The sequence below is a fragment of the Eubalaena glacialis genome, chromosome 3 (assembly GCF_028564815.1).
Source record: "Eubalaena glacialis isolate mEubGla1 chromosome 3, mEubGla1.1.hap2.+ XY, whole genome shotgun sequence".
Classification (NCBI taxonomy): domain Eukaryota; kingdom Metazoa; phylum Chordata; class Mammalia; order Artiodactyla; family Balaenidae; genus Eubalaena; species Eubalaena glacialis.
This window is the reverse complement of record NC_083718.1, coordinates 47,669,086-47,684,891: the sequence shown is the minus strand read 5'-3', so window position 1 is coordinate 47,684,891 and position 15,806 is coordinate 47,669,086.

Here is a 15,806-nt window from a genome sequence, read left to right as displayed (position 1 = left end):
GTGTAAGGAGCTTGGAGTCACCCTAACAAGTAAAAAGCTAAAGAGACTGAAAAATCAACAACTCTTCTTAGATCCATAAGGGAAGTGAGGCCACAGGGCAAAGGCTACCCCTAAATTTGGGGAACACAGAGAATCACAACTTACCAGAGCAGAAACCTGCAAACTGAAACCTCCGTGGGAACAAATACCCTGCTAGGAAAACCAGAACAGTAATTGATAAATTGCTGGAGGCTCAGATTTGATAAGTCTGAGAGTGAAAAACTCCAGGGGGATCCAATTATAGGGGGCCACCACCACAGTTTGGGGACTTTCACCTCCAGGAGCTTGACCAGGTTCTCACAGTGAGTACTGGAGAAAAATATCCTCTTGCTTCCAGCAGTGGGAAGGGAAAAGGAACCATTTTGAAAAACACTAGAGCACTCTAATTCTTCTTAACAAGGTCTGCCCTTAGGAGAAACTAATTAACCATACTTAACCTGCTGGGGTTTTATCAGAGGCTAATTGAGCCAGGGGAAGGGAAATACCCAACTCCAGCCCACTCTAGCCTTCCGGTTTCACGTAAGTGTGGGGGAGGGGAGGTGATGGAGGGTGCAGGAGAGGAGGTGAATCAGAGTAACACTTGTGAAGTTCACAGTCAAGAGGTGTAGGCTCACTGAAACACTGAGACCTAATCATAGGACTACAGAATGCTTCCCCTGCCCCCATACCTCACCATCACATTAGTAAAGGTTTATTTACAGCAGTTTCTTTTACCAAGTACATCATGTCTGGGTATAAGCAAAAATTGCAAGATATAGTAAAAAAGCAAAAAACACAGTTTGAAGATACAGAGCAAGCAGAACCAGATATGGTTGGAATATCAGACCAGGGATTTAAGACAGCTATGATTAATATACTAAGCACATAAAGCAGGCAGCAGGCAAAAATAGTTGTGCAATTTAAGCAGAGAAAAGGAAATCCTAAGAAAGAACCAAAAAGAAGTGTTAGAGATTTAAAAATACTGTAACAAACATGAAGAATGCCTTTGATGGGCTTATTAGTAGCCTGGATATGGCTAAAGAAAGAATCTCTGGGACTTCCCTGGTGGCGCAGTGGTTAAGAATCCACCTGCCAATGCAGGGGACACGGGTTCTAGCCCTGGTCCAGGAAGGTCCCACATACCGCGGAGCAACTAAGCCCGTGCGCCACAACTACTGAGTCTGCGCTCTACAGCCCGTGAGCCACAACTACTGAGCCCATGTGCCACAACTACTGAAGCCTGCGTGCCTAGAGCCTGTGCTCCACAACAAAAAGTAGCCCCCGCTCACGGCAACTAGAGAAAGCCCGCGCACAGCAGCAAAGACCCAACTCAGCCAAAAATAAATAAATAAATTTATTAAAAAAAAAAAAAAAAAAGAAAGAATCTCTGAGCTCAAGGATGTATCAATGGAATCCTCAAAAAACCGAAAAGGAAAAAGAATAAAGACTGAGAAAAATAGAATAGGACTGTAAAATAACTACAAAAGATGTAACATATATATAGTGGGAATACCAGGAGGAGAAGAAAGAGAGAAAGGAACAGAAGAAAAATTTGAAACAATAGTGACTGAGAATGTTGTTGAACCCAACTTGGTGTGCCCGATGCACAGTGAGGCCAAACAAACCGAAATGTCAGAGTTTGGAGCAGAAAAAGGTTTATTGCAAGGGCCAAGCAAGGAGCACGAGCAGCTCATGCTCAAAAACAAGCCCAAACTCTCTGATGGGTTTGAGGGAAGAATTTTTCAAGGCAAATTGGGGGGTAGGGCTGCAGGGTGTGTGGCTTTCTTCTGATTGATTGGTGGTGAGGTAACAGGGTGGTGTCCCAGGAATCTCAGTCAGCAGCCTTTTGGTTCCGACCAGTCTGGAGTCCATGTGCTTATGCTCAGCCTGAAGTTACCATCCTCCACCTGGGTGGGGGCCCCAGCACCTGTAGAAGAGCTCTGAGATATATATCAGATGACTGTGCACACCCCCGAGGAGGAATCGGGGTGCTGCCCCATCTCTGCCCTGCTGTTTCTTGACTGCCTTCCCTTTGTTTCTTTTCTGTATCCCATCACTTCCCTAATTAGTATTTGTTTGAATCTGTTCTTTGAAACCCAGAAAAGGTCTAGGAGGATGAAGCTGTTTTCCTACAAACAGCAGGGTATGCAGAAAGGCTTTTGTGTCTAGAAGGACCCCACAGGGTTCTGCTCAGTTTCAAGAATTTTCCCAACTTAATTTCAGACACCAAACTGAAGATTCAGAAAGCTCATAGAATGCCAAGCAGGATAAGTACCCCTGCTAACTACTCCTAGGCATATTGTATTTTTTTTTTAATCCTGAAAGAAGCAGGGAGGGTGGGGAAACCTTACCTATAGATGAAAAAAGATAAGAATTATAGCTGACTCCTCCTCAGAAACCATCCAAACAACATAGCAGAGTGTTTTAAAGTGTCAAGAGGAAAAAAATGTAATGCACTGTGGAATGGTGTAATTTATTTTTTATTTTATTTTATTTTTTTCAACATCTTTATTGGAGTATAATTGCTTTACAATGGTGTGTTAGTTTCTGCTTTATAAAAAAGTGAATCAGCCTAAGTGTCCATCGACAGAGGAATGGACAAAGAAGATGTGGCACATATATACAATGGAATATTAGCCATAAAAAGAAACAAAACTGAGTTATTTGTAGTGAGGTGGATGGACCTAGAGACTGTCATACAGAGTGAAGTAAGTCAGAAAGAGAAAAATAAATACCGTATGCTAACGCATATATATGGAATCTAAAAAAAAAAAAAAAGTTAGGAATGGTGTAATTTAAATGGCTCACCACAATATTTTGAGGTTTCCAAACTGGAGAAGTTCAGGATTGATGTGAGGGGCCAAGCTGGAAAGGCCTGACACGCCTCACAATTTGATACAAGGGATTTTTCCATTTGGTCTCTTTTTATCAGTTGCCAGGGGCACTTCATAAAATTACTCACCAGATATGGGAAGGTCTTTCAGTTTCATCTGAAGGGTGTGTTCTACTTCACTGGAAGAAAAATCAGTTTACATTTTACCGTTTTTTTAAGATTTCTGTATTAGTCAGTCTATGCTAAGTGTTATACAACAAACAAAACAAAAACCCAACCTCCCAAGTCTCTGTAACACAATTAAGTTTATTTCTTCTTCATGGCACAATCTAAGGTAGGGAATAGGAGAGGGGGACCTCCAATCCACAGTCGTCATTCAAGGATCCAGTCTTCTTCCACGTGGTAGCTTACCATCATCGAGAGCCTTGAGTCTTCAGCGTTGGGCCAAATGAAAGATATATTTCACTTCTGCCCATGATCCATTACAGCCACGTGGCTCCACCTAACTGTAAATGATGCAGATAAATGCAATCCAGCTCTGTGCCCAGTTTCTCTTCCTTAATTTCCATGTGAAGACTAAAATTAACTGGCTCTATATTTCTGATTTATTCCAGTATTTTTTTTGTGACAGTCGTTGCCATAGTTTTCCCTTCCCAGCTCTGGTTGTAGGCGGTCATTTGGATATTAACTGGATATCGTCATGACTTTTAGATACATATCATAAACACCTGAATATATTTGCTTTCTCATAAATTGTTTATTGTTCATATTAATTTAATATGGCAGACAAGAAAATGAGTGGTGTTTACAAAGCCTATTTTAACATAATCTCCTATGTCTTTTTAAAAATTTTGTAGCAGAGAATTTACTGAAGCAGTGGAATTACATGCTACTTTACAGAAACAATTATGTGACTCAAGAGACTCTTGTTATAATAAACCATAAATTTAGCCTTAAACTTTCTAGTTATCAGTATGAATAGTAAAGGGTTATTTGATCTTACACGGATCCTAATAATTTATCATCATAATCATTTCATAAAATACTTTGGAATGTAGGCAGAATGGAGAAGAGAACCAGTGAGTTGGTAGGAGTTACTGAACACAAATCCCTTTTTGACTTCCTGTGAAATTGTCATGGAAGTTCACAAATTTATAAAAATGCTCTACGCATAGATTGTATTTTTTGTGAATAAAACATTGAAGGAATAGAGCTTCATATTTGACCCAGGCAGTTGATGGGGGTTGGGGGTTTGGATGGGGTTCAAGAATAGGGAGAGTCTAGATGAGATTCTGTGACAAAACTGTACAATGTACCCGTGAACTCTTCTGATTCCAACATATATTTTTCCTTCTCTACTGTAAACCCACTTTCTATCGGAAAATCCCATACTTTTTCATAGGATAATCTGTTAAATCTCAGAAGACAGCCTTTTTTACCATGGAATTTGGTATCACATCAAGTAATTCTTAAAACTGATGAAATAAAAACAGCAGTGATATTGAAAGGTAACTTTCATTGAGTGTTCACTATGTAGTTAGTATTATTCTAAGTGCATTAACTCATGCATTAACTCATGTGGAGCATTACAACATCCCTCCAAATTAGGCAGCATTGGCACTCAAGTTTACACAACTAGTGATTGGTAGAGCCTAGATTTGAGTTACATTTTTTATAGGAATTTTCATATAGTATTGTCCTATCAACAGGGGCAGTTTTCAACAGCTTTTCAAAAGTTTTTGAAGCTCAACAATTAGATTATGAGTTCATGCTTCCCTGTTAGTTCACAGTATAGCAGAATACCTTTTGAAAGCTTATGTGGAACAAAACAAATATCTTATCTATTGTATCTCATCTTGTGTTAACATTTTATTTATTCTATTTTTGCTAAATATGCTTACATATTAGGTACCACGTAGTATACTTACATTTATTTAAATTTATAAAGTTTTCTATTATATCTGGATTTGCCTCCAAACTTTATATTCCTGTGCCTTGTTTTATGATTATATAAGTTAACAGCCCTAATAATCAGAAACCTACTCAAGTGGGCTCCTAGCTCTCTGCTTAATGATAAATTGGTTAGAAGCTAGACATAGTTCCTTTTCCCAAAGTTTAAAATCAAGGTGTAGGGAATTCCCTGGCAGTTCAGTGGTTAGGACTCCACCCTTTCACTTCTGAGGGTTCAATCCCTGGTCAGGGAACTAAGACCCTGCAGGTTGCGCAGTGTGGCCAAAAAAAAAAAAAAAAAAATCAAGGTATGAACTTTGCTTATTAAATCACTCAAAGCAGCTTTGATAAAGCTTGACACTGTAATTGCAGTTCTGAGTTTCCATTCTTTTTAGAAAAATACAGTTTTCTTTAATTAAACATTTGTTAATGTCTAAAAAAGCAAGTCAAGGAAAAGTATGAAAAAATATCCAGGTCACATATAAGAGAGAAAATAGTCCCAGTCCTGAGCTGGGGCAGATTTTATTGACGTATCTGATGTAATTAGCTACTCCTTCTGAGAAGAAATTAGAATTCTACTTGGTAGATTTTAATGAGTTTAAAAGCCACTTCTGTGAACCCCACCCTTTGTCTCTCAGCCCTGGGAGAAACTCTCAAAGAGTCAAATGATCTTAGACTATAGTCGTTCATTTTCTTATCTAAGTATAAGAGTTTAAGCTCTCTAGTTTACTATTAAATGTCTCTACCAGGCGATAAATCATTCACTTGGTTTTCTCAGAGAACTTTTCCCTTGTCGCAGGCTTGCAATAAAATTTTGACTCCTTATAATGATTTCATCTGAGAAATTTCTTTACAGATATTTTTCAGGGGATTTTGTGATTTTTTAAAAAATTCAAATTCAACTGAGAGAGGTAACACTTAAATCTTCATCAGCTTCATTGTTGAATTTATTCATTTCCTTTCCAAAGGCTTGCTTTTGATAGGATGGCTTTGATAGGAAGCCATAGCCTCAGGACATTGATGCCTGAGGGGAGGAGAGGGGGACATCTCTTAATGGGAGAAAATATTAGATTCAAAAGTTAGCATAATTATAACAGGGAAGAGCCAAATCTGACTACATGTTGGATCTATTTCTTTAACTTTTGCTTCCCGTTGCTTTTGTTCACTAAAAGGATACTGTATATACGTAATGGCCTGCCTCGGGGAACCCTGCCCCTCTGCCTGAATGTTAAACCAGAATGCCTTTGTTCAAGGAAACATCCGGACCCTGTCCATCTGTGGATGGCTGCAAGAAAGAAGAAATTTACACATCCCCTGCCCGAGGCTGGCCATTCCAGGGGATATTTGCAAAATTTATGGCCATTTTACTTTACTTCCTCACCTCCTCCCCCTCTCTGTTCTATAAAAGAAACTGGCATCCAGACCCCGATAAGATGGTTTTTCGGAGACACTAGTCTGCCATCTTCTCGGTCTGCTGGCTTTCCCAATAAAGTTATATTCCTTGCCTCAGCACCTCGTCTCCGATTCATTGGCCTGCCATGGGGTGAGCAGGGTGAGGTTGGACTCAGTAACATAATTAGAAAGCCAAGAGAGACCCAGGACGCAAACTGATGTGTGGTATAAAACAGTTGCCCTCCAGCTCTCTGACTCTAAACTCTAAAAGCCAAGGATGAGATAGTATATTGTCTCTCCATTTTATAGAAGGCTACTTATTTAACGCAACTTAACTTTTGGGGGAAAAAATGTAAATTTCTCTGTGCATCAGTTATTTCAGGATATTATTTGCTAATTCCCTATAGACCGTACAAGGACTGACTAGGAAGAATGATTTAACTCTAAAACATCTGCTCTCTAAATGGAATAGACTTGCCTCGGCTATCTTGACGTGAACTATAAAATGTACATTTTTGAAAATACATAGATTTTTAAAAATATAAGATAACTCATCAATGTTATAAAAATTTCTTTCTTTATATGTTTTTCATTAGATGACTTTTAGTGGTACCACACCTCTTGTACTGCCTCAGGGAACCCTGCCCCTCTGCCTGAATGTTAAACCAAAGTGTCTTTGTTCAAACACTCAACTCCAGCACATCTGGATTTTTCTGGGGCTGCGCATTCACCGCACCTGCAATAATTCTGTCGCTATTGCCGTTGCCATTATGAATAATGGAAAATGTATTAATTAAAACATGATATTTTGAGGCACCAGCCTCACAAAGTATCGAGGAGAAAAAAAAGATACCACTCCTGACTTCCCAGTTCTCCAAACAGAGCACTTTTGTCTGTTGAGGAAGGCTGTAAGTGATAAGTATTCCAGGGCGTCTGGTCGGGTGTCCACCCAATGGCACTCCACCTCATCAGGCCTCAGTGTGTCCTCACCTCCTTTCCTGGTCAGCTCTGTCCCATGCTTATCCCCAGGTTGCCACCACATCTAAAATATCCCCTGACTGCTGTTGTTCCTGGATGTTCAGAGGGGCTGGGTTGTCAACCCACCTCCAACCTGCCCCCCTGGAGAGCAATTATCTTCCCAGATCCAAGTCTCAAGTAATGACTCATTCTTTCCTTCTTTAAACCCCCTCACCGATCATTCCTTTTTATTATGTTCTACAATTCTCTGTTGATACATCTTCACTAACACTAGCAGTTCTGAAATTGACTGCTTTTAGGGAAAACATACTTTTCTACTGAGATTTTTCTAAGAATTCTTTTAAGATTTTTCCTATATAACTTTTATACTCCCCCTTCCTTTAGTTTTCATGAGATTCAGTCAATAACCCCACATATGCCGGTCAGTCTGTCGGACTCCTAGGGTGAACACATTGGTTGTCACAGAAAGCTCAGCAACAGCTGAAAATAATTAGCACTAGCAGCTTCTAAAGAGAAATCTTCTGAAGGAGTGAATGGTTGGGAGCGTTGCCAATGGCAGGACGCTTGGACTAGCGATTAGGTCACTCCCATTGAGTCTTTGATTCATAGGTTTGCTTCCTGTAAGACGCTTTACAAAATTATTGTTGAACCCAAGTTTCCTTGATGCAATGAAAGAGAAAAGGATAATCAGGTGAAATTCCAAGAGCAAAGGGAGAGAAATAGCAGCTCAAACCAGAAGATATAATGTGACCCATTACCCAAAAGTTGCTGTAGTTTGTTGACTAATTTCCCATGATCCCGTCAGTGAGTCACTCTGGCTGTCAGACTTCATTCCGGTTCATAACAGTGCATCACTTATAAGAATTACCATCAAGGAAGAAGGAACTGGCCATAATCCATAAAGAGCAAAGAGCTACTCTTATCTTTTCCGTTCTATATTTGAAAACTTTCACTTGTTTTTGAAATGTTTTCTTTATATCATGATTCCCTATTGTTCAATGATAAAATATGAACAAAAAAACCACACTGTTATCTTTCCTGTCCTAGACACCTCAGCCCAGGACTCTGGAATTGCCACATGAAACAGACCAAGAATTAGCCCCACCAGGACTCTGTGTCTGACAGAGGCCCCAGGGAAGGCCCCAGTGAGCCCCAGGGAAGCCTCAGTGAGCCCCAGGCTCCCTGGGCCCCAAGGAGGCCCCAGTGGCAGGGATCTGCCCCACTGTGCTCCATGTCAGTCTTCAGGTCAGATATGTTCTCTCAAACACTTTGATTAGCTCTAACTATTCCTTAATTCATTGGAACTATTCATGCTGTCAACCCATACCCCTCCTCGTGACTCTCAGCCTCTGAAGCCTCTGAAAGCAACTCTGATGAGGAGGTGCCTTTTCCTAATATTTTACGTATTAGACATCATCTCATTATTCAGTTTTTTTAGAGGTCAAGTGTGAGAGTAGTCCACATGTAGCTTCTGGTTTTACCCAGTGCCAACCATGACTATGGTCAACAAATCCACTGATATCAAAAGTTTTTGTGAACATTGTGGGATTTGTTAAAGATTGTATAAGGAACAGGGAAAGGAGGAGTGACATTGCACACCACACAGCACATGACAATAAATCTTCATTAGTCGGTTGCTGTTTTTTTAAATTTCCCATTGGAGATACTTTCCTCTCTCTCCCTTTTCCCTCCAACCCAGCACTCACTCCCTCTGCTTCCTTCTACGTTTCTTTACTATGCAGAGTTCCTGGGTGCTGGCCAGCTTTTACTTTGCTAAGTGTTTTTTAAAATCTTATTTCAGGACTTCCCTGGTAGTCCAGTGGCTAAGACTATGTTCTCCCAATGCAGGGGGCCTGGGTTCAATCCCTGGTCAGGGAACTAGATCCCACATGCTGCAACTAAAGATCTTGCATGAGCAATGAAGATCCCATGTGCCGCAGCTAAGACCTGGTGCAGCCTAAATAAATAAATATTTTTAAAAAAATCTTATTTCAACCAACCAGTCTCTCTCAGGAAAGCAACATCGGAGTACAATTTGAGTTGTTGCTTTAAAATGTGATTTTCCAGATCATTGCATTACACAGTCTGTAGTTTCTTGACTTTCCCGTGTCAAACTAATTTTTTAGATCCAAAAACAGAGCCACAAAATAGTTCAACTGGTTTCTCAAAAGTTTAAACAATCCCAATTTTAGTTTTACTGGCATTCAGATAAATTGCTCTGTTTTTTTCCCCTTCTGGTATTCCTACCTGCCTTCTACTATATCAGGATAGATGGTTCTGTGCAAGACTGCGTCAACTATTTACGTCTAAGTTTATCTTTTTTGGCCCTTTACTTCTTTTCTCCTTAAGTCTCCCACATTCCTTTTCTACAGGAAGCATGGAAGAGATAAAAGGTGACGGGAAAGATACTAGTTTTTGGCTGCTCACCTCAATTTTGACCTTCAGCATTCATCAGCTAACTTTCATGTCTAGCCATATACTTTAAGATGAGAAAAAAAAGGAAAGAAAGGAAAAGAACCAAAGGAGAGAGCAGTTTCTGTTTTCAGTGCTGTGGAGGGCTGATTGTTAAGTTTTCTGAGTTCTGGGGTCATTCAATGGAAGTTTCCTTCAGAAGTCACTTGTTTCCCAGCACTGTTCCTTACCTTACTGGGTCACATCCATCATTTGTCTCATTTCTACAAATGCCTGCTGTCATATGGAAGAATAAACAGGAGTGTATCTAAGTACCAACTCATTTGCCTTGTTGGGATGGGAAAAAAGAATTTTTAAAATGCCTGTTATACTGATGATACTTCTACAGTTTCACGAAACTCAACTTGATATTTCATGAAACACATCTTATGTGCAACTCCTTTGCTGGTGCTGGGGATACAAATGTGTATGAGACAATTTCCTTTCTTTGATGAATTTACAATAGATGGCAAGATAATTTGACAATAGTTATCAAGAGTCATAAAGATGTTACTACTCCCAACAATTTATTTTAAAGGTAAGATTCAATATAAACTACATGAAAAAAGGAGTTTATTGCAGCATGAATCATAACCAAAGGAACTGGAAACAACTTGTATAGAGGTCAGTAACAAAGTATAGTTAAGTAAAGATTAAAATAAAATATTGTCATTTAAAATAATAATTGTGAAGACGAAATAGGAAGATTAACCATAAGGATATACCACTGACATTTACTAAGTTCAATGTCATTATGGAGGCATGCTCAATTTCATTTTTATAGTTAATCAGACAGATTTAAGGATAAATACACCCTAAGAAGTATGGTATCAATATATAGGGTCAGGGAGTTTATAGAAATTAGGACAAGGAGAGGCTATCTCTTTTAAACAGACTAGAATTGTACACTGGCCACTGAGAGAGGAGACTCCATAATATATTACAAAAAAGTTTTGGGGGAACAGTTAACTATAGGCTGCATGATATAAAATTTTTCTTTGGGATCCAAAGTTTAAGTTTACGCAGCTGAAGCTTAGGCTGTTTCTATGACTGCTTCTTCTAACCTCCAAAAATACAAAAACATTCAAGTTATCTATATTTTCTATATAGAGCCCCCAAGTTGTCTTTAATAGAAGAAAAAAGCTAAATATACATTTTTATTACAAAATAGCCTAAAAGTCTTATAACAGAGGAATAGTTCAGTAAAATTAAATTATGATACCTCAAGTACCTGGAGTGTTATAGAAGAATTAACATGACAATTATGAAGAAAATATAAATGTGTTTGCCAATTCAATAAGTTAGAACATAAGAATAAAAATTATTATTGATTTTAAATACATTTGTAAAATTTTAATGGCATAGGGACAAATTCTTGCAGAGCATATGTAAGCATGTAAATAGTTGTATTACGGGTGGTAAAATTGTACGTGAATGTTTTTTCTTTTATTAATTAAAATATTTTTATAATTAAATAAAAAAGTAAATCAAAAGCTGAGACTTAGTTGTCATTTTCTACTGAATTCATCACCTATGATGTCATCTATGATGACAGCCCACCTAGGAAGGAGGAAGCCACATCTATCTTTGAAACTGGAATAATTTTTTAAAGACCCAAAGCTTCTTTGGGTCCTTACAGTAGTTCAGTGTTAGAACTTGGAATGTAATATTAAAAGAAATCTACTTCTATAATTTTTAGACAAATGTAGGCTGGAACCCTGCTACTTCCAATCACAGGAAAAGCTCCTGAAATGCTAGTACTCGATTTCCTTACTTGTAAAGAGAATAATAAAACCGACTTTTTTATTTGTCTTGTTTTGTTTTTGTTTATGTTTGTTTTGCTTTAAGAAGAATAAGTGCCTGGTATCTATTTGGTACTCAGTAAACGTGGGTGGGAGTTGGTGGGAGTGTTGGCCAAAGCCTGACCGCACTCTGGGGGACATTGACCTCGAGTTCACCTCCATAAAGGGCACAGCTCCTCCTGATACTACTTCAAGGAGGGCTTGAGGGAACAAAAAGATCTGGCCTCCACCAACATCCCTGCCATAAATGTTTCCTTTGCGGAAAGAGCAGAGTACGAATAGAAGGATAAATAAATAACCATTCTTCTCCTCTCCCTCTCCATCCCTTCACTCTTGCAGACTAGTTGACACATACAAAGAAGCCAAGACTCTCCTTCCCAGTCCAAGGGAGAGGTAGGACAGGTGCTAATATTAGCTGTAACATTTATTCATAAATTCATTCAACCAACATCTATGGAGCCACCAGAGACGTAAAGATCCTCTGGTGCTGGGTTTCATAAGGGATCAGCAAAAAGGGTCAAGAGAGAAAAAATGCTGAGCTTTATTTTAAGCTTCTGATTGTGTTTTCCATATCAAGCTTAATAAAAGCCTCATTGGGGCAATTCATCGCAAATGTCCTGCTTCTTAATTCTTTTGACAGAAACTAGCTACCATGGCAGACAAAGGGATTTTGCAAGGATTATTATGCAATGTCGTACAATCAGCCAAAACTGCATTATGCTCAATATCTTTGAAGAGCCTGGCGTTCCTGCTTTGGAATGACTCAATGAAATGTCCTCCACGGTGTCTCTTGGGAGACTTACCTCCTGTCCCACGTATGTGTGGTCCTTCAACCACACCCAAACTTTGCTCCCAGTCTCTGAATTTCCCAATCTCAAGTATTTGTCACACTGAGTTATTAAAGCACCCTGATTCACTTTCACTCACTTAAATAGTTATGTGGAAATTACTCATGTTGTTGGCTCCTGGAAAATAAATTTGTAATGATTTTTTCTGAGCTGTCATATAATATGCTTCCTTGACATCTGGAATCCAAGTGCGGTAGAGTGGAGTGATCACAATGCTATAGTGGTAACAGTTAGAAAACAGAGATATGATGGCAAAGTAGCCATTAGAAGAAAGACAATAAACTTGAGTTAAATTCAACAAGCAGATATAGAGTATCAATCAGGTACGAAAAGAATCTAGCTAGCTGCGAAAAAGGCTACAAAATGAGCAAGATGTAATCACTCTGGAACCTTCAGAAGCTTATGATTTAGTGGGAAAATGGATATTGACAAGTATGAAATGCCTTATAGATTACAAATAAAGTTATATAAGAGTGCCAAGTAAGCAGTTATTAACCCTGGATTTGACAGCATATGGGTCATAGAATTCGTTAACATCTTGGGCTTTGTAGCCAGACAGGCCTGGGTTAAAATAGTAACTTTACCATTTACTGGCTTTCTAGTTTTTCGATCTTAAGCAGATTACTTAATCTTCTGTGTCTCAACTATCTCAAAGATAAAATGGGTTTAATTATAATAATTATCTCATCAGATCACTGGGAAGCTCAATTAAGCCATGCATATGTGCCACGTAGCCTTCTGCAAGAAGGGGGAAAAGAGGACTTTTAGGTCAAGCAATTTCCTGTTAGGAAAGCAGAGTGGAAGTTGTACATATCCATCTACTGACATTTCACTGGAGAAAATGTAGTCACTTGGTCACACACAACTGAAGGGGGAGCTGGGCAATGGAATCTCTAGTTGGATAGCTAGAAAAAGTTAGAAAAGATCCGGAGCAATTATCAGATGGCCACGATCTCCAAAAGCAAATGCAATAATTCTTATCTAATGGTCAGACTTTTGATCCACATCCAGAAAAAAAGCTGCAGCTCTGTGAAAATGCCATGAACAGAGCATACAGAGCAGGTGAGAACCAAATCCTCATCTCTATTCCATAGGAGAGGAGAGATGTTGCACTTCTAGAGTACACTAATTTGACATTGTGAGCAAAATTAGGGCAATAGAGAGGAAGCTTGCAGCTGTGGTTTTCCCATGGTAGCCTTCAGTTTTCCCTAGGCTGCTGTTGGAAGAAAATGAAACATATCAAAGGTGTGGAAAGGCAGAGAGAAGCCAATCGGTACAGACACACTGGCTACAGGGCAAAGTGACAGCTCACAGCGGGGATGGAGACAGGGCACGCCAAGCAGAAGGGTACGTGGGTCTGGGATAATTTAATACAGTGAAAGTATCCCTAAACACACTTGAATGTTCTCTGAAAGCATCACTGTGCTGCTGCCAAGCACAGAAACTGATGTTCATGAGGGTGAACTGGGTGAAGAACACCCCTAGAAGATGGGTATAGGATCCAATATTATTTACATTTTCTCCACCTCTCTTTATCCTCCTCCCTATCTCTCCTGCACAAAAAACCAATCCTGAGATAATTTCTATCCCAATTAAATGAGATTTAAGTGAACATTAAGAAAATACATTTAATGAGAAAAGAAATCTCAAAGGTGGAACCTGTAATCTAATGGAACAATTTCTGTGTGGTCAACAAGGAAGGTTAGATGGCCCAATATTCACAGAATCAAGCATTTAGTACAATTCATAAAGATATATTTAGTAGATAAAATTAAAATGCTGCCATGCTTTAAAGGCAAACTTTACTTACCCAGGTAGCCTCATTACCCAATAGAATTATGCAAATCAGGTTAAACCTCATGAACTTGATATTTAATAAAGTTTCTCATTTTTTTCATACTTTAGTATGCAGAGAAAACACGTTTGATGACAATGAGAATGTCTCAATGGATATGTTTAAAATTATTATTGGTCATAATTGTGTGTGTGGGTGTTGTTTTACTTGTCAGTTTTCCAAGCCTAGAAGGTGAACTTAACAAGAGTTACTAGAGCAGATTTTTCAATCACTTTAAAAATGTCACTTGCCGTCATTCTAATGAATTTGTCCAAAGAAGGAAAATGACATTACAGATAGCTCTAAAAACAATAATCAGAAATCAATTTATGTTTTAAGAATATGTGTCTGTGTGTATATCTGTATCTGATATTCTTGGTATTCCCAGCATTTCAAACAAATAATAAGAAAACACTGTGTCTGACTTGAACAAATTACTAAGCTTCTAGCATCCCCTTCTGGACCTCAGGAAAGCTAAGAATTAAGAGAATTCAATTCCATCCAACAGGATCTTCTGTACATCTACTAAGTATTGATTAGTGATTTTAAGTAAGATAACTCATACTCTTTAGCTGGCTTCACCCCCAAACGGAGAGTCTGCCATAAAGATACAGAGCAAGAAGTCATCTGGGTCTCAGGAACAAGGAGTAACCAAGACCTAGAAAGCTCTCAGAACACTCTCTGCCTCTCTCTGCGTGACTGCTTCGTTTATTTGCATGTCTTTATTCTGAAGGACTTTCTCTGCTTCTTTCGACCATAGACAAACTGGTAATCTCTGGATTGCAATTCCAAATTTCCAGGACAGGGAAACATATTAGCCCAGTTTATTTCAGGTTTCTACTGCCAACCCTGCCAGCTGAGGCTGATGTGGCAAGATCGCATATACGAAAGCAGCTAAAAGGGAAATATCCCTAAAGTTAGGGAGGTAGTTCCCAGAGAAAGGAGATTATTTAGAGGTGATCAGACAGTCTCTAAATTGTCCTTATATATTATATATTTAGCCTGGAATAAGAATTTTGGGAACAAAAGAGATGTTTATATTATAATCCCTGTCTTTACAAAGGTTACAATCTCATAAGCCCACATGTAATCATGAAGGAGTAAAATTTAGTACTGTGTTTAAGTACTGAAGTGATGGCTTTGATCGAAAGGGAGCTGAATATAGTGGAAACATGATGAAACCTCCTTTATGTATCCTTAGATGGGTCACAGATTCTTGATTTGTGGCTCTTCATCTTATCTGTAAAATATGGATGATTACATTTAACTTAAAGGCATTTTTTTGGTGATAATTAAGTGCGACACCTACCAAACACATAGTAAACAGCAGAATCCAGGTTAAAACAGTTTGGTTCAACAAGCTTGTATTAAACACATCCTTGGTGAAGCACTGGACTAGATGCTGGCAAAAGAATTAAACATAGGTGTTTGTTGTCCTTGGGAAATTCACAGACTGTTGGAGGAGGGGTGGGGGGGGTGGAGAGGAGACAGATGAACAGTTAATTCAATAATGATTCTGGATGTGCTTTGGATTGATCTGACAAGGTTTTGGGGGGTGCTAGGACATAAACTGGGTCTCATGGAGGTAGATAGGACTTGAACAAGAACGCTGCGTATCAAACTGGGTAAAACCTTGAGCTAGTTGACCCAGCTCGGCAAGGTTGACAGTTCACATTTTCTCTGTGGCAAGGAAGTTAATT